General features: G+C 40.9%; 1 protein-coding gene across 7 annotated transcripts in view; it reads right to left on the bottom strand.

The window, feature by feature from the left end:
• Nucleotides 1–19,044, bottom strand: part of ENOX1 (ecto-NOX disulfide-thiol exchanger 1) — a 604,918-nt gene that overhangs the window by 392,443 nt on the left and 193,431 nt on the right. For all 7 annotated transcript variants that reach the window (XM_030882173.2, XM_030882177.2, XM_030882178.2 and 4 more), the window contains one exon: nucleotides 14,727–14,884. The gene's annotated coding sequence lies outside the window, so the exon portion shown is untranslated. The remainder of the gene's footprint in view (nucleotides 1–14,726; nucleotides 14,885–19,044) is intronic.

Raw genomic sequence — 19,044 nt, 5'->3', positions numbered from 1 at the left:
TTTTTGTGTTATATATACAGAAATTTGCTTGAGTCTTTAGGAATTTATTTTAGAACTAAAGAATTTAGTTTAAAATTTCATGTATGTATGTTATTTAGTATGCCATATTTACATTCAAGAACTTGTCAATTTTACACAGCTTGCCCGTTGGGAGATTAATTGCAGCAGATGGTAATGAAAGTCAGGATTCTGTTGAAATGTATAGAGACTTATTTTAAGGCTATTGGAAGAGTTAGTCTATTTGGTAGACCTTTCTTGCAGTTTCTTGCACCCTAACGAGAGCAAAATATCGGAATGGAAAGGGTCTGACTCAAGCTATTTTAGCAATCTCTGATTCCTACTGGCTTCTTCTGCCATCACTATTTAATTAATTTCATCAGAACCTCAGAAAGGAAAACAATTGTTTCATACATAATTTAAAATAATTTTTTAAAAAAAAATCTTAAATTTTCTCATAAGACATAGAACTATCATACAAATGAGAGGAAAGAAAGATTTAAAAACATATTTTCCAACCACGAGTGGTTCTAAGTTACAAATGATACTGTCTCTACAAACCTAGGGGATATTTTCAGTTGTCAGAATAAATTGGAGGAGTCTACTGGCCTAAACTGTATAGAAGCCGGAGAAGGTAAACATCCTGCAACACACAGGGCAGACATTCACAATGAAGAATTGTCCCTACCCAAAATGTCAACAGGGGACACGAGGATAAAATATAGAGACAGGAGCAGAAAATTATTTATCTCTTTCCACTTGTGATACATCAAGTGTACAAAACAACAGGTAATAATTTAGAATATCTGAAAACCAATAATTTAATAATAATCTGATTTAATAATCAGATTTAATAATCTGAAAACTAATAATTTATCTAATAATTTAAATAGCAGATCTAATTAGTACAGATCATATCTGCACCCTGAAAACAAAGAAAATATCTTCTTTTCCAGTATCTGTCAAACAGGCACAAAATTTGACAATGTATTATGCCACAAATAAGACATCATAAATTTCACCAAATAGGAAAGTGTAGAAAACATTCTTTTATCATGATGCAATAAATCTGTTAATTACTAACAAAATTAGAAAAAAGTATACCATATCTTCCAAAAATTTAAGCCTCATATAATTTGGGGGTCAAGAAAATAACATCTAGAAAACAACTATATGGAAAAAAACCCCTATGGGGTAGTTAAAGCAGTGCTCAAAGGAAAATTCATAGATTTAAACAGTTTATTAATAAACAAGAATGAATAAAAAATAAATTGAGCATTTGAGTCAGGATGTTAAAAGAAACAAAACTATAGAAAGCAGAAAAAGGAATATACATAAGTATAAATTAATTAAAAGAAAAAAGAGTAGAGGATTAATAAATAAATCAAAAAGCTAGTACTTACACTGTTAGCTAACCAAATCACAGGGGATAAGGAAGAAAGCTGATACAATTATACAACATAAGAAACAATAAGAGATAAATAACATCGATATAGAAGACATTTCTAAAAAAATCGTAAGAAATTTCTCTGCTCAACTCTATACAAATAGACTTCAAAACTTGGATGAAAGAGATAATTTTACAGAACATATGGTATCACAAACTGCCTCCAGAAAAAGAAAGATCTATTCAGACCAACTACCATGCAAATAAAGAAAGTAAATGGTTACCCCCAACTGGACACACACACACACACACACACACACACACACACACACACAAGGCCTAGATGGTTTCACAGTACAATCTGTCAGAACTTTAAAGTTACAGATAATTCTAATATCATATAAACTCTTCCAGAGCATAAGGAAAAAAAGACAAGGGTGATCTCCAAGCTCTTCTTACAAAGCAATAGTAACATTGATACCAAAACCTGACAGACCAAACCAAATAGAAAACTATAGTGCAAACTCAGGAATAGCAATGCGGAAATCTGAAACCAAATATTGACAAACAGAATCCGGTAACAAATAAAATAATATGCATGGCCAGATGGAATTTATTTCAGGAATGTAAAGAATAAAAACCTTAGGAAGAAATCTGTCAACACCAAATTCCTCACTAGGAAACCTGACGTCTTTTAGAGAATGATAGTTTTCCTTTCCACATTAATCCCACCACTCCAATGACAGCCACACTATGTCATTCAGCCTTCCACATACTTAATGCTATTTCTTATCCCTTGACCTCTGCTAATTTTGTATCTGTGTTTGGAATGTCATGGGCCCCAACTTCCTCCCAGTTCTAAATATTCTATCCACCCATCAAAACCGCATTTAAATATTAACTCATAAGAAAAGCTTCCTTGATTCTCTCCACAATCAGAAACCTGCTAAACCACTGAAAAGCACTCTCACTCTCTCTCTCTCTCTCTCTCTCTCTCTCTCTCTCTCTCTCTCTCGCTCTCCCCACCCCTCCTTCCCTCCCTCCCTCCCTCCCCCCTCTCTCTCATAGCACATGTATTTAACCCTGTATACAGATATTTATGCCTGTAAGGCACTACTTCTCCTATTAGACTGGAAACTTTTTTGAGGGTAAGGGCCATGTTTTAGGTGCCTTTGTATGCCAATCATCCCAAGCACCAATCCTTCCCTACTTGAACGTTCTGGTGCACGGACACATAAAAATCCAGAATATAAATGCAGAAAGCAAGATGAACACTTGTGAGAAATGGTTTTCCTTAAAATGTTCCTGCGTGTGCACAGAACAAAAAGTTAGCATCTGAAAGTCAGCAGGGCAGTAACAACGCCAGCCCCACTCTCACCCCACAGCTGGAATCAGGGCAGCATGAAATGTGCTCAAGCTCCTGACGGAGGAACTCTAATTACCTTCAGCCAGCCAGTAAGCTGACAGCAACAACTACCGCAGAAGCCAAAACGCTGCTGAACCATCAATTCAAGGCATGGGGGGTGGGGAATAAGTGAGTAAAGGAGTCAGGATGAAGTGTTGGTTTCATTAGCTTGTTGGTTGGTTAAGCAGGTACTTCACACACACACACACACACACACACACACACACACACACACACACACACACACACACACACACACACACACACACACACACACACACACACACACACACACACACACACACACACACACACACCCTGCTATGCATACTCATCCTCTTCACGTTTTCATTTTGACGAAGCCCAGATATTAACTTGTGTTCTAAAATTTCACTGGAAATGTGTAAACTTGCGAGACAGTCATAATGTCGAGTTTCAAAATGTATGTGTAATTTGTTATGTGCAGCGGGGTCAACAGTCCTATCAGAACTGCACCAGAAGGTTTGCTAAGAACAGAATATTAAACAGAGCAGAGACTATGGGGTATAACGTGAGAAACTGACACTACGTTAGAACGGTACCAAAAGGTCATACTCCGACCATTGTTGATACGCTTTTTGAGAACTGGACTTTCAACATAAACCTGTTACATTGCGATCAGGTGCCACTTCAAAAGCAATGAAATCTAATGACATGACAAATTTCTGGATCATTCTGAATACAGGAGCTACAGTTTATTTTAAGACCACATAAAACAAAGAAGTTGACATACCTAGCGCTTTCCTAGAAGGGAAATGTAGTGCTTTATTTTTGGCCTGCCCCTCACGTTGATCCATCCCTCCTTCAGAATGTGCCCTTCTTAGATATTTGAGATGCCAGCTCTTGGTTTTCCTCCTGCTTCTTTCATGCTCCCTTATCTTTGCAGACCTCTCCTTCTCTACCTGCCCTTATATTTCAGTGGTCCCCAGACTTCCATACTCAGCCCTCATCTCATCTCACACCACACGCGCTGCCACTTCAGAGCTTAATATTATTCACGGTTTCAACCCAAAACTAAAATCAAAGTCTTATGTCATCAAATTCTCTGTCTCAGATAAGAATCCTGTACCCAAATTTCCCCAGGTGTTTCTCAACTGCATATGCATAAACTGAACTCACTTTCTCCGTCCCAACCAAGAGAGACGAAATGATGGTCCCCCAAAGATGCCCATGCCCTACTCCCCAGAATCTCTGATTATGTGGCAAAAGGGATTTTGTAGGTATGAGTTGGTTAAGGATCTTGAAATTATCTGGTTGGGCTCAATACACAGTCACAAAGGGGCTGATAAACGTTGAGGCAGAAGAGTCAGTGTTGAGCGATTCAATGTGGGAAAGACCTGACTGGCCATTGCTGCTTCTGAAGACAGAAGGGGGCCATGAAGCAAAAAATGTGAACAGCCTCTAGGGGCTGGAAGAAGTGATTCCTCCCTCAAGTGTCTGGAGGGAATGCAGCCATACTGACACCTTAATTTTAGCCCAGTGAAACCCTTTTCAGACTTCCGGCCTCCAGAATTATAAGATAACAATTTTGTACTGTTGCAAACCACTAATTTTGTGGTAATTTGTTACAGCAGCCGCAGGATACTAATATCACCAATTTTCTCCTTAGTCTATGGTACCACCATGAAGCATCCTTAGATTCATCAATCACTCCTGATTACCACTCTGCCACATGAGTTGCCAAGAACTACGGACTCTACCTCGTACATTCTTCATGTTCCCTCCCGACCGTCTGTTCTTATCTCCATGGGTATTCCCTGAGACAGATCTGCATCCTAGAGTTTTTACTAGTCTCCCTGAATCTACTTAAGCCACTCCCTCCCCCCAGCCCCAACCTAGGCAAGGTTAGTCTTCAAACTGTCCCCTGAGAATGTCTACCTGACACAAATCTGATCAAGTCTCAAGCAAAATGGCTCACTACTGACAACAGAATGACTATGCATTTCTTTACCTAAAAAAAGGGTCTTCATATTTTGACACCCACCTAACCATCCAATTTTAATCTCTGCCCTCTGTCTAAACTTGGCGCTTCACACAGCATTCCATTCATACTTGGTATTTCATCTTTACTCTCTGTCTGATGTTCCCTCACTACTTGACTAAGTGGCAAACTCCTACATATCTTTCAATACTGAACCAACTGTGTTGGCAAGTTCTCAACAACGACTTCCTTGAAGGCTGAGGCCTCTCTCCATCTCTTTCTCAGTGCCTAGCCCAGCCCTCACTCTGAACCAACAGGAGGGACAAGCCTTCCCTTCTCATGGCCTCTGACTTACGCCTGCCCTATCTTTCTCCTAGTTTTGGCTCACATTTGGCTTTGGAATTACATTGAGAAGTGACTCAGTAAGACACCAATGCCCTCATACCCCTTAAATCTCAGTGAACAGGTGCTACATTTGAGAAGCGATACAAGAACAATCAACCCTGGCACCAGGGCCACTTCTTCTAGTGCAAGAACTTTACCTTAAAAGATAGACTTCGGACAAGAGACTCTGTCAGTCTCAGTTCTGCTATAGATGAGACCTACTCAAAACTACTTACACCAGGTCTTCACTTTTCCTTCTTGGTTATAAAGAATACTGCTTTCTTTCGGTTTACAGCATAGATAAGTTTTTGTACTTTCAAATAATTTCCACCCCTTTTCTCTGGCCCATATCAAATTTCCTAATATTGTGCTTAAAATATGGAAATGCAAGTTAGACTCTAATATGGGCTTTATCAATGTTTAACACAGTGAGTGAATTATTTCATGATTCTTGTGTGTTACATTCTGGTTAGTACAACCCAGATAATGTTGGCCTTTTTGATAACAGTCCTATATTGCTGACTCATATCCCTGAGTAACAGGGTGAGAATGACTTTTTACCTACAGAATATTTATATGTCAATTCCATCCTATACGATGGCTAGGATAATTTATCAGTATTTTATTTCTAGAATAAAAAAAATTCACACTTTTTGCAAAGAACTGTCTGATGCACTGACAGCACAGTTCATCTTGAGTTGACGTTCCACTCGATCACTGCAACCATTAGACTCAAATCAGAGCTTCACGAAGTTCCCTAGCAGCTTTCTTCACTTTTAAATATGTGCTATATATTTAAGTGGGTAACAATTCAACTCCAAGTAAAAATTAATACATTCTTTAACTATCAGTTGATACAACTTCATTTCAGGAGCCACAAACACCAGAAATAATGATTTAGACAGACCATGTAGAAATAGTCTTAGGAGTTATCCTCCAATTTGATTAACCTCTGTGTATTTTTTCCATTTAAGTCTACAATGAGAAAGACAGAGTTGAGAGCAGAGAACTCTTTTTTAGTTAATCTTCCTTTCTGATAAGGCAATGGAAACAAAGGTCCAAATTATGTTTCTGAAGTGAAATGGGACGAGATAAACAAAAAATTTCATTCCTAATTCACTCCTGGGAAAAAAATCTCAATCCAGATTAAGTATGTTTCTATTCATTTAATTAAATTAAGTTCATTTCACTTTCTCATACTGACCTGATAAAATTGAAGCATATATATTAGAAAAAAAATTTTGACATACTATAAGGATAGATTTAATATTATCTCATTAAAATAAGATGTATAAGCGAGTGGATCTGGAGTGGAAAAATCTGGACCACAGTCTTAGCTCATTCACTATCAGATCAAAAAAGTCACATTATCCCTCTAGAGCTCTATTTCTTTTATCGGTAATAATAATCAGTAATCAAACTAATGCTTATACCTTGTTTCCTTTCCTCTGCTGTGAGTAAGGCTGAAAAATCCACACATCGATTAAAAGTATAAAGAATAAGATCAAAATACAAACCTGCAATATGAATCAGTATGATCTGTAGAATAGGGCCTAGTACTCTGATGTGAGGAAAGTGAGGCCGAAACGTGAAGCTGAAAATCTTCCTTGAGCTCCGTGTCCCACACCCTCTAGAGATGTGGCTTCTGGGCTCCAATTTCCTCATCAGTGCATGAGACTGACTGCACAGGTTTCCAGATTTTCTTCTTACAGTGAAAATTCTACTGAGAATCTCAATAAATAAATGATAAAAACAAGGCTCCTCCGGTGATGCAGATGTGAGGATGCAGGGTCTTTCTCACTCTAACCCTCCATTCCATCCCAACCCCAGATCTAACTGCAAAATTTTAAAACCAATGGATGAGATTCAAATACGGGTGTTCCCAATCTGAAAGTCTTGGTGTGTCAACTATAGTGCACTCGCTGGACATGGGATGAAGTGGTATTTTAAAGACACTGAGCACTGGGCCAGACTTGTATTTCCAACCATTGGTGGACTAAACATTTAGGAAAGCTCTCCTGTCAAAAAACACCTGTCTGTTGGATAAATTGTAACTAACTCACATATAAACACATTGCTGAGCTCACCAGGAAACAAGGGAAATGAACAAAAGATGGAATCCACATACTAAAATCAGAATGGTAAAAGCTTGAAGCTGAGGCTTCCCTGAGGAGAAGTGACTGGAACTAGGTTCCCACAGCCTTGGATATTAATGGGATAGAGAGAGAGGGAGGTTAAACCTGAGATTCCTAAATTCATTTTGTACTGGACGGAACCTCACCCTCAGAGAAAGTGAACACTATTCCCTCTGCAGAGGAAATAGGTAGGAAGCCTACTTGTCCCTGCCACTCCGAGGATTTAGAAAAATGATGATAATGAAGATAATAATATAATAGTCTCCCCTTAGCATCTACAACAGGAGACCAGATCTCACTTAAGTGTGCACTTCAAATTTACACTTCGGCTGTCAGAAAACCCCAGTCCAAATAATTCTCCTAAGTTTTCAGTACTCCCTGATGCCCAGCTGAAGCACTGGCAAGTCCACTCTAGAAAAAACAGCACGCTTAATGTCCTAGTCATCTCAAGTTTCCACTCTGTGGCTCCGGAGCTCACCCCCCGCCCACCCCCCGTCTCCGCCAGTGAACGGGCTTCCTAGTGTGTGGAAACTTTTCCTCCTTCACAGCTCCTTCCCTGAGGTGCAGGTCCCATCCCTATCCTTCTGTCTCTTTTTTTTTCTTTTTTTCTTTTGCCCTACCCAGGTACATGGGGAGTTTCTTGCCTTTTGGGAGGTCTGAGGGCTTCTGCCAGCGTTCAGTAGGTGTTCTGTAGGAGTTGTTCCACATGTAGGTGTATTTCTGATGTATCTGTGGGGAGGAAGGTGATCTCTACGTCTTCCTCCTCTGCCATCTTGAAGGTCTCTCGCTGTAGTTCTATTTCTTAAGCTGTGACACACACAGCTGCTGCTCTACTATTCCTCATAATGTAAATACATGTTACGTATTATTCATTACATGCATAAAATATTTCATTAAAATCCTAAAAAAGCACTGTGGAAGGGAGTGAGTGGCAAACCCTGGGCAAAACTGGGGACTCGGCCAGGTATGTCTTTGATTCCCCCCGACCTGCATCTTTCCTCAGACTTAAAGGCACATCTTATAGGTTCCAGCCACAAATCCTGCCAAAGGATAGTCAAGGTTTGGGCTCATAAAAGTCTCAGGTAACACTTCCCAAGGAACCTTTGAAATGAACAGACAAGCTTTGGCTTTGAAGTCCTCCCAAGAAGCCCCGCATCTGCCTGGCGTCACCTTCTCCCTGGGGCGCCGCACCCCCACCACACAAGCTCCTCGATGGAGGTGACTGGGGCGACGTTCCGACCACTTCAAAAAGCTTCCTGGAGCTTCTTCTAGACTAATTACTCCTAATTATCACAATGCTCTGTATGTATTTTTCACAGTATATGGCCGGCAAGTTTTTAATCATTCATCTCAGTAGGGGAAAAAATCATCTGAACCTCTTTTGGACAGATATGAAATGTGAAAGGCATCCAAGGAAATGTACCAGTACAATGTCTTGTGATTAGATATCTATTTAAACGTACGTGACTTCTAGATTTAAGACTTTTGTGGCTGTATGTCAGCTGATCAATGTTTCCTGAAACATTCAGTACTTATAAACATAACTTAGTATATTTGTATTAACTTAACATCTTGAGTGTCTGAGACAGGTAAAAATGTGTGACTAAGTAACTTCTGGGAAGATTCATGTGGTTTTATTCATAGGTTATTAAAAATACTATCGCTGTTTTAATAAAAACAAATACACATAAAATGAAAAACAAAATCCTAGGGAAAAAAACATTTACGGGATAGACTACTTGATTTACTCTTGTAAATAACAGAACATAAGTGTATCTATTAGTATGTGATTTAAGTTAATTTCTCATAGTTTGGTTGCATTTTTATTTATTTACATATTTTTAACATTTATTTATTTATTTTTAGCATCTTTATTGGAGTATAATTACTTTACAGTGTTGTGTTAGTTTTGCTGTATAACAAGGTGAATCAGCTATATGTATATATATATCCCCATTGGTTGGATTTTTAAAGTTTTATATCATTATGTAAAAGTTATTGGTATAGATGTTTCTATGCTGAAAATGCAATCTTAATGAAATATATTATGGAAGGAAGGAAGGGAGGGAGGGAGGGAGGGAGGGAGGGAGAAAAGAAGATAAAAAGAAAGGAATTAGACTTTTGCTAAAGAAAGCCTACATGACTCAATTAAGCCAACTTAAGGTGCACTGGTATTTGCCAGATTACTATCCTTCTCTGCAGAGAAAAGGTCCGAAAACTGCTATTTTTTATCACAAACTCTCCGAAAGTCAAATTTGGATCTGATAAAGTCAACAATGCTTCAGCACTCTGAAAATCAATCTCAAGTAGCAGTTGCTAATCATTATTCCTTTGCCGGGCACCCATATAAAAACAATGTCAGAAATTCTTAAAGTTCTCCTTGATATTCTACATCAGGGGGTCTCCAACCCCCAGGTCATGGACTGGTACCAGTCTGTGGGCTGTTAGGAACCAGGCTGCACAGCAGGAGGTGAGCGGCAGACGAGCAAAGCTTCATCTGTGTTTACAGCCGTCCCCCATCACTTGCATTACCACCTGAGCGCCACCGCCTGTCAGATCAGTGGCAGTATCAGATTCTCACAGGAGCACATGAACTGCACATGCGAGGGATCTAGGCTTCACTCTCCTTATGAGAATCTGATGCCTGATGATCTGAGGTGGAGCTGAGGCAGTGATGCTAGCGCTGGGGAGCGGCTGCAAATACAGATTATCATTAGCAGAGAGGTTTGGCTGCACAGAGACCATAATAAATCAACTGCTTGCAGAATCATATCAAAACCCTATCAGTGAGTGGGAAGTGACAATTAAGCTGCAGCTGGTGGCAGGCCACAGTGGCAAGTGAGTTGATGTATTTCAATTGTACAGCTGCACCTGGTAGCAGGCTTTAAGTCAGAATCCAACACTTATTTTAGTCTGTACGTGGCCTGTCCATTATTCTATTTACCACTTCCATCGTGCCTCTTTCCCGCACCACGCACTTGTCTCAGTCACAGTTTTGGTAAGCCCTCAGGCTAACCCTAGCCAAAATTAGTAAAAAAACAAACATTGCTAGAGAGCTTCTTTGGAAAAGGGGAAAGACCCAACGAGGAGACAGCAGAAGACTCTACGACTGCCAACAAAAAGAAAGCTGCATTTCAAAGAAAATGCCAAGAGTCCTACTTAACTTACGGGTTCATTGCAACGGGTGATTCACATTCTCCAAACCCACTTTGTATAATATGCAGCGACCAGCTATCCAGCGAAGCCGTTTGGAAACTTTCAAAACTGTTTCACCACATGGGGACCAAGCACCCTGCATTAAAAGACAAGCCTCTGGAGTTTTTTTTTTTTTTTTAAATGTGAGCACAAAGAACAGAAGCAATTATTGAAGGCCACCACTTCAACAAATGTGTCTGCCCTGAGAGCATCATTCTTAGTGGCTAACTGCATTGCTAAAGCTAAGAAGCCCTTTACTATTGGTGAAGAGTTGATGCTGCCTGTTGCAAGGACATTTGTCATGAACTTTTAGGAGAGGCTGCCGTTCAAGAGGTGGCTAATACCATAACTAGACAAACTGATGAAACAGCAGAGGATACTGAGGCACAACTGTTAGAGAGGATTAATGATTGCGTGCTGTGGTACGCAATCCAGGTTGACGAGTCTACCAATGTTCACAACAAGGCAACAATGCTTGTTTCGTGCGATACGTTTTTCAAGAGAATGTGCATGAGGATATGTTATGTGCACTTTTGTTACCAACCAACACCACAGCTGCAGAACTATTCAAGTCTTTGAATGATTACATACCAGGAAGACTGAATTGGTCATTTTGTGTCAGTGTATGCACAGATGGAGTGGCTGCGATGACGGGTTTCACTACTCCAGTCAAAGAGGTCGCTTCTGAATGTGAGTCTAAGTGCTGTGTCATCCATAGAGAAGTGCTGGCTAGCCAAAAAACGTCACCTGAACTTAACAACGTTTCGCGGGATGTGATTAAAATTATCAAGCACATTAAAGTGCATGTCCTTAATTCATGTCTGTTCGCGTGGCTCTGTAAGGAGATGGACGCAGAGCACACACGTCTTCTCTTATACACAGAAGTGAGATGGCTTTCTAAAGGGAGATCACTGGCCAGAGTTTTTGAGTTCCAAGAGCCACTCCAGGGATTTCGTTTAGAAAAACAGTCACCACTGGCAGCACATTTCAGTGACACAGAATGGGTTGCAAAACTTGCTTACTTGTGTGACATATTCAACCTGCTCAACAAACTCAATCTGTCACTTCAGGGGAGAACAAAAACTGTGTTCAAGTCGGCAGATAAAGTGCAGCATTTAAAGCCAAACTGGAATTCTGGGAGTGACGAGTAAACACTGGGATTTGTGACATGTTTCAAACAGTAGCAGAGATTTTGAAAGAGACTGAGCCAGGGCCTTCTTTCTATCACCTACTGCAGCTTTCAAAAGAGTCTGAGCATTACTTCCCAACCACAAAAGATCCCCGAACTGGGAGGGAATGGATCCGTGACCCATTTGTGAATAAGCCAGGTGAATCGACTTTGTCCGTGCTAGAAGAGGATCAACTGCTTGAGATCGCAAATGACGGTGGCCTTAAAAGTATGTGTGAGACACTTCAAATCTCCATACTTTCTGGATTAAAGTCAAGGCGGAATATCCTGAGATTGCCACAAAAGCACTGAAAAGCCTGCTTCCATTTCCCACATCCTGTCTTTGTGAAGCAGTGACAGCAACCAACACGAGATCACGGAGTAGACTAGACATAAGCAACTCACGTCGGGCGTCACTGTCTCCCATCACCCCCAGAGGGGACCAGCTAGTTGCAGGAAAACAAGCTCAGGGCTCCCACTGATTCTGCATTATGGTGAGCTGTATAATTATTTCATTATATATCACAATGTAATAATAATAGAAATAAAGTGCACAATAAATGTAATGCGCTTGAATCATCCCAAAACCATTCCCCACCCCGCTCCGGTCTGTGGAAAACCTGTCTGCCATGAAACCAGTTCCTGGTGCCAAAAAGTTGGCAGACCACTGTTCTACATCACTGAAATTCTCAAAAATATTAGTACCTCTCATAATAATTACTCAGCAACAATATTTGGCTAGTGTTTCGTATATTAACAGAATAAATACCAACGAATTCCAAGAACTGCTAGTATACTTGGTTTAAAATTTTTGCTAAAAATTGTTTTAGAGGAGAGCAGCAGTCTAGGGTCTGGTAGCGACTGCTTCCTGGAGGGACTTCCTCACCTGTTTACCTTCCGGCAGGTTGTGTGGATTGACAGTTTCGCAGACAGCAAAGGAATTCTACTGTTTTGCCCAGAATGCACCTTCAGATCTACATACTTCCAAGGAAAAGGACCAAAATAAAGAAACAATTCCATAGCCTTACCTACTGTTGGATCAGAAATAAAACTGTTTGGGGATGGGGTGAGCAGAGAGTCTGGGAGACCGCTATAGGAGGGCCCCTCCAAATCTCCGAGTCAGCTACAAATTCCCCCATTTCTTTCTCTTGGTTACCCTGTCTGTAGTGAAACTCTTAAAATGAAACCCTTAAAATAATTTTTTTTTAAAAAAAGAGATGCCTCTTTTCTTTTAGCAGATGTACTCTACTAGTTGAAATCATCACAAGACAGCCCAGATTTCAGGGGAGGGGACAGAGTCCCTAAAATAAAAAAAGCAGCCCTTCAAAACCTTCAACACTTATCTGGAAGGTGAAGCCAATTGGGAGGAGCTACAGAACATGTTCCCTACTTAGCAGGAATCAGAGAGGGAGGGTGGGGAAGCCCCGCTCTTGAGGCCCCGTTTGGATTTGTACTTCTGTGGCTTTCCCCCACTCCAGCACACACAGGCACCCCTTTTCAAACAATTTGTCAGCCTTCCTCCAGGGGAAGATCTTGACTATTTAAAACTCAATTCATAGTGAGGATGGTCCATAAATATTAGTCATCTGAACTCCTCCCCCTTCTCCTCTTGTCAAAACATATCATCTGTTTTGCACAGAAGCTGAGAGATGGAGTTTGGAAGCACGCTGAAACTAGAAGTTCAGGCAGGTGAAACCATCTGCGTATTTGGACCACAGTCTGATTCTCATATCTTCAAGTTCCAGCAGGATCTCTACAAGGTCAGCCAGTTGATTCTCTCTTACGGAGCCCCATCAACACCAACCCCATTTGCTCTCGCGTGGGTGAAAGTATGTGGAATTGCAAGGAAAGAAGCCAGAAGAAACTCCCAAGATGTGCAGACAATCTGCTCTTTAAAATATTTCTCCTCCCTTTGCAACCTGGAATGCGGACCGCAGGAATGTAGTACGATCCTTGGACTAGACAATTTCAATCATGAGCAAGTGTGAATGTCTGTGATGAAAAAAGCAGCTGACCTGGGTCCACAAACAGAGGTCAAGGACATCTTTCCACATGCACTGTTACCAGTACCTGCCTGGTGTAACAGTGTGAATAAAGATTAGTCTGTACACACACACACGCGTGCACGCGCACACACACATTATTCTTCAAAACAGCATCTTCATATGAGGAGACTTATATTTGTATAAAATAATGTGTTTGAAAATTACAGGCAATGTAGCAACAATTCCTGAATTATTCTCTTGTTTGTTTAGTACTTCAGTTCAAAAGGCTAATCAGTATTTTGTTTAAGAAGCAGGAAGCAGGGCCTGAGGCTGACACACAGGACCTACAGCATCTAATTTCCGGCTGATACAGTAGGTGGTTAGGATATGCCAGGCACTGTGCTGCCTTCCGTTTATCACCTCACTGAATTTACACCGCAGTCCTGGCAAGTAGGTATTATCATCTTGATTTTACCAATGAAGAAACAAAGCTGGAGTGAATTTACGTAACTTCCTATGTCCCATAGCTAACTACTGGTGGAGCCGACATTCCAACAAATGCAGGCCTAACTCGAAATTCCACACTTGAGGCTACACCACTGTTTATTGGGAGCTGGGGCGTGTGGAGGCCATGGAATTGCCCTGCTCCAGTCTCCCTTCAAGATAGCCTGCTCCAGGAAGCCTGGATAACAGATAGTTGCTGGACCTTTGCATCCACCGTGGCCTTCCTCTGAGACCACGATTCCCTGGGGCTTCTCTCCACCCATCTGAACTTGACCAGAATTGGCCCATTCCCACCAGACCTGGGATTCCCCTAGAGCTGCACCATCTAATTCAGCTGCCACCAGCAGCACGTGACAATTGAGCACCTCAAATGTGGGTAGTGTGGCTAAGGAGATAAATATTTAATTGTATTTCATTTTAATTAATTTAAGTCTAAGTAGCCCCAAGTGGCTACTGGCTACCATACTGGATAGCACAGATCCAGAACATTTCTGTGGCTTCAGGAAGTTCTATTAAACTGCACTGCCCTAAAAGGACAACTTCTGCTTAAAGAGATCATCAGACTGAAATCCGCAAAGATCCACAGGGGAGGTGAAAAAGACTTACCTGAGAGGCACTTCCCTTTGAGATAGTCGTCCCAGGAGAGCCTGCAGACACTAGGAAGATCGTCAGAGGTGAAGAGAGGTGGGTGGACAGCAGGCAGGCAGCAGCACGGCGCTCAGGTGACTCAGAGACACACTGCCTCTCTGGGGCTGGTTGCACAGCTGGGGGAACAAAGCGTATCTTAGAAAGGGGAGAGAAGCATACCTGGGTCAATGGGGCTGAGCGAGCAGGATTTTATGTGGCTATTGAGAGAGAAGGGGAACAAGGACCCATATGAGGTCAAGGTCTAGGAGCAATACCAGGTAGGAGGAGTTAGTTACATTTTTTCCCATCGGTTTCTCCTACTCTTTTCTTTCTCCCTGATTATCTGACTCTGATCTGCTTACAAAATCCTTATTGTCCCTCATTCTCCTCCACCCTCCAGTCACCAGAAAAAAAAATAAAACAAACCTGCAATAAATACTTTACTTCTTTTATGTATTAGACTTTCATGTTCATTAGTCTTCATGCAGATTAACTGAACATTCAATTTTTTTTCTCAAGAAAAGTTAACTGTTCTTTGAACACGTATTATGACCCTCAGTTAACATTCTTTCATGAGGTCATAGAGTCAGTGGTAAGATGAGGTTATACTTTTTACCTTCATCAGAGGTATTTTCACAGGAAAATGTTGGCTAACACTAGCTTTCTTGTATAAAATAAGAATAAAAAATCTTGCGAAAATAAAATACACTTAAAAATATGTACATACAATTTCACTTACTGAAAAGCTATAATCAAGGCAAAGGTCTTTTCTTAAAACAGTCAACTTTAGGAGTGACTTGCAAATTAATGTGTTCTTTTCTTTAACAGTCATTAGCCTGAACTGGTACCTAAGCCATAACATGAGAAAATAAAAGATTCATATCAACAGTTTTAAATTCTGTAGCCTCGATTCCCAGATATACTCTTATTAGTTGGTTTTATGAATTTCTCTTCAAAATGTGTGAAATGAAAACATTCATCTAAAAAGGCAACTGAGAATTCATACACAGCTCAAAAACACAAACTTCAGAAACACAGATGTTCTACCAAATTCTCACTTGCTTACTCCCAGCTAAATTCTTCCTGAGCGTTAAAAAGGTTTTCTAAACTGTCGAGGACAAAAAAAAAAAAAAAAAAAAAATGGTATTATACATTCACATCTGGCTCTGTCACCATCTAGGGCATGTTACTATAGACATTAAACATCTGGGCAGGAGGAAAGGATCTATTTGGAAGTTTTTGGCTACCGTGACAACTGAGTGTACGTCTCTCAAACAGTTCGGTCTCTGCTCATCTACTTTTAACACCACTGTAGGCCTTTCATTTTTATTCCAAAAGCCCAGAGTAGGTACCATTTTAAAACAACAATCATCATAGTAAATAATATTTACGTGTAGGAAGTCAGTTCCTAGAGCATGTTTCTCTTGCTTCTGTCCTAGTTTATTACTGTGGGTAGGACGAATTCTTTCTAATTGCAGTGATGCAGTTAGTTTGGACTTTATGGCTTTTAGGTGAGGAAGTCCTCTATTTCTGAGTTACTCAAGAGATGGTGCTTAGTGAAAAAGTCTTAATGAAAATTAGTCACCATTATTTTTCCCAATGAAGAAGCCTCCCTTCTGGATGTCAAAAATCTTTATCAAGATTCTAAATGACACGGAATATGGAAAATAATAATTACAGCTTCCATGTAGTCATGTTTTCTGTATATTGGATGTGCAATGCACTTTGTACACATCATTTTATATTTATTCTTCAAAACTACCTGTAAAGTTTGTATTATTATTTAGATCTCACAGTTATGGAAACTAAACTATGGAGAAAAGTATAACAACATTCACTCCACAAATATTTACTAAGTGCCTACTGTGTGCTAGGCACCAGGAGTATAATGGTATGAAGCATTATAGCATGTCCCTACTTCCGTGGAGCGAATCATGCATGGGCAAAGGGAAACCAACACCTAGTAAGGGACAGAGGCAGTAACAGAGAAGCTGATTCTGGTTTGAGTGTCCAAGATGGCAGAGTAGGAAGCCCCGAACTCATCTGCTTCCATGGACACACCAATATCATAACTATTTACAGAGAAACTATCTATGAAGAAGATCTGAAGACTAGGAGAAAGTATTTTCCACAACTAAAGATATAAAGAAGGAACTGAAATGAGATAGGTAAGAGGGATGGAGAATTGGTATAGTCAGAACCCACACCACCAGGTAGGTGAGCTACAAATGGGAGGATAATCACAATTGCAGAGGTTCTCCCCAAGGATCGAGTGGTCTGAGCCCCACAGTGGGCTCCCCAGCCTGGAGGTCCTCCACTAGGAAAACAAGCCCCCAGAACATCACGCTTTGAAGGCCAGCAGGGTTTGCATTTGAGAGAGGTGGAGGGCTATAGGAAACAAAGACTCCACTCCTAAGGGCACACGCAAATCTCACGTACTCCAAGTCCAGCACAGAGGCAGTGATTTGAAAGGAGCCTGGTTTGGACCCACTTGCTCACCTTGGAGAGCCTCCTGGAGAGGCAAGAGGCAACTGGGAGTCCACTGGGAACAAAGACACTGGCAGCAGCCACTTTTAGGAGCTCATTTAACCACAAGGACACTGACGATGGTGAGCACCATTTTGGAGTCCTCCCTCTAGCTTATTAGTGCCAGGGACTTACCTGCCCACCAGTAGGCTGCCACCAGCCCCAGGCACACTCAGGGCTACACAGCCAGCCAAGCTGGGACCTGGCCCCATCCACCAGCAGGCTGGCAGTCACCGCATGAGGCAGGGCCTGGTAGTCACCCGAGCCAGAAGTCTGCCCTACACATCACCACACCCAAAGTAGCCAGCCCGCCACAACAGAAGGGCCCACAGAGCCCACAAAAAAGCATATCGCTAGAGCCTATGGCTCTGGTGGCCAGAGGGGGAGTGTGCGGCTGGGCCCAAAGGATGCCTCCTAATTCTCTCTCTCTGTGCACAAAAAGAAACTAAAAATGGATTAAAGACTTGAAGAGCTGAAACCATAAAACTTCTAGAAGAAAACATATGCAGTACGCTTTTTGACATCGGTCTTACAATATTGTTTTGGATATATCTCCTCAGGCAAGGAAACAAAAGCAAAAATAATCAAAGGGGACTACATCAAACAAAAAGTTTTGGCACAGTGAACAAACTGAAAAAGTAGCCTACTGAATGGGAGAAGATACTTGCAAATCATACATCTAACAAGGGGCTACTATCCAAAATGTGCAAAGAACTCATACAGTTCAACGTGAGGAAAACAAGCAACTGGTTCAAAAAATGGACAGAGGACCTGAATACACATTTTTCCAAAGAAGACCTACAGATGGCCAACAAACACATTAGAAGATGCTGAACATCACTAAACATCAGGGAAACACAAATCAAAACCACAGTGAGGTATCACTTCACACCTGTCAAAGTCAGCACTGCAAAAAAGACAACAAATAACAAGTCCTAAAGAGATATAGAGAAAAGGGAACCCTTGTGCATTGTCAGTGGGAATGTAAATTGGTGCAGCCCCTGTGGAAAACACTACGGAGCTTCCTCAAAAAAACCAGATTGCTGGTTATACACCTCTCTCCCCAACTCCCATTCACACTGGTAGCCTGAAATTAGCCATGCTTGGCAAATGCTAAAAATTAGGCCTCTTTTCTTCCTGAGAGCCAAATTACTAGCATAGCACTCCTCCTAAAAATATATTGCCCCCCCCACGAGGAAATATGCTTCATGAAGGTAGAGTTTTGTCTGTTTTGATCAATGCTTTTTCCACAAGACCTATAGTGCTTGGCACATTGTAAGAGGTAAATATTTGCTGAATGAAATAATACTTTGTTGTAGCTCCTACGCTCAAGCAGATTGAAAGACGACTACCCAAACTCCAATATTCCATTTTCAGAACTTGTATAAACACATTCTGTGGTTCAGAAAGTCTGGCCCTTTCTCAAGCCTACTTCATCTGCTCATAAAGGGGTCTCCTCAAAAAGGGAACCCTCCTACATTGTTGGTGGGAACGTAAGTTGGTGCAGTCACTGTGGAAAACAGTATGGAGGTTCCCCAGAAAACTAAAAATAGAATTACCATATGATCCAGCAATCCCACTTCTGGGCATATATCCAGACAAAACTATAATTCAAAAAGATACATGCACCATGTTCATAACAGCAATATTCACAATAGCCAAGACGTGGAAACAACCTAAATGTCCATCGACAGATGAATGGATAAAGAAGATATAGTACATATATACAATGGAATACTACTCAGCCATAAAAAAGAACAAAATAATGCCA

Source organism: Globicephala melas, chromosome 18, assembly GCF_963455315.2.
Source record: "Globicephala melas chromosome 18, mGloMel1.2, whole genome shotgun sequence".
Classification (NCBI taxonomy): Eukaryota; Metazoa; Chordata; class Mammalia; order Artiodactyla; family Delphinidae; genus Globicephala; species Globicephala melas.
The sequence above is the reverse complement of the archived record's forward strand: the minus strand, read 5'-3'. Positions and strand labels throughout refer to the sequence as shown.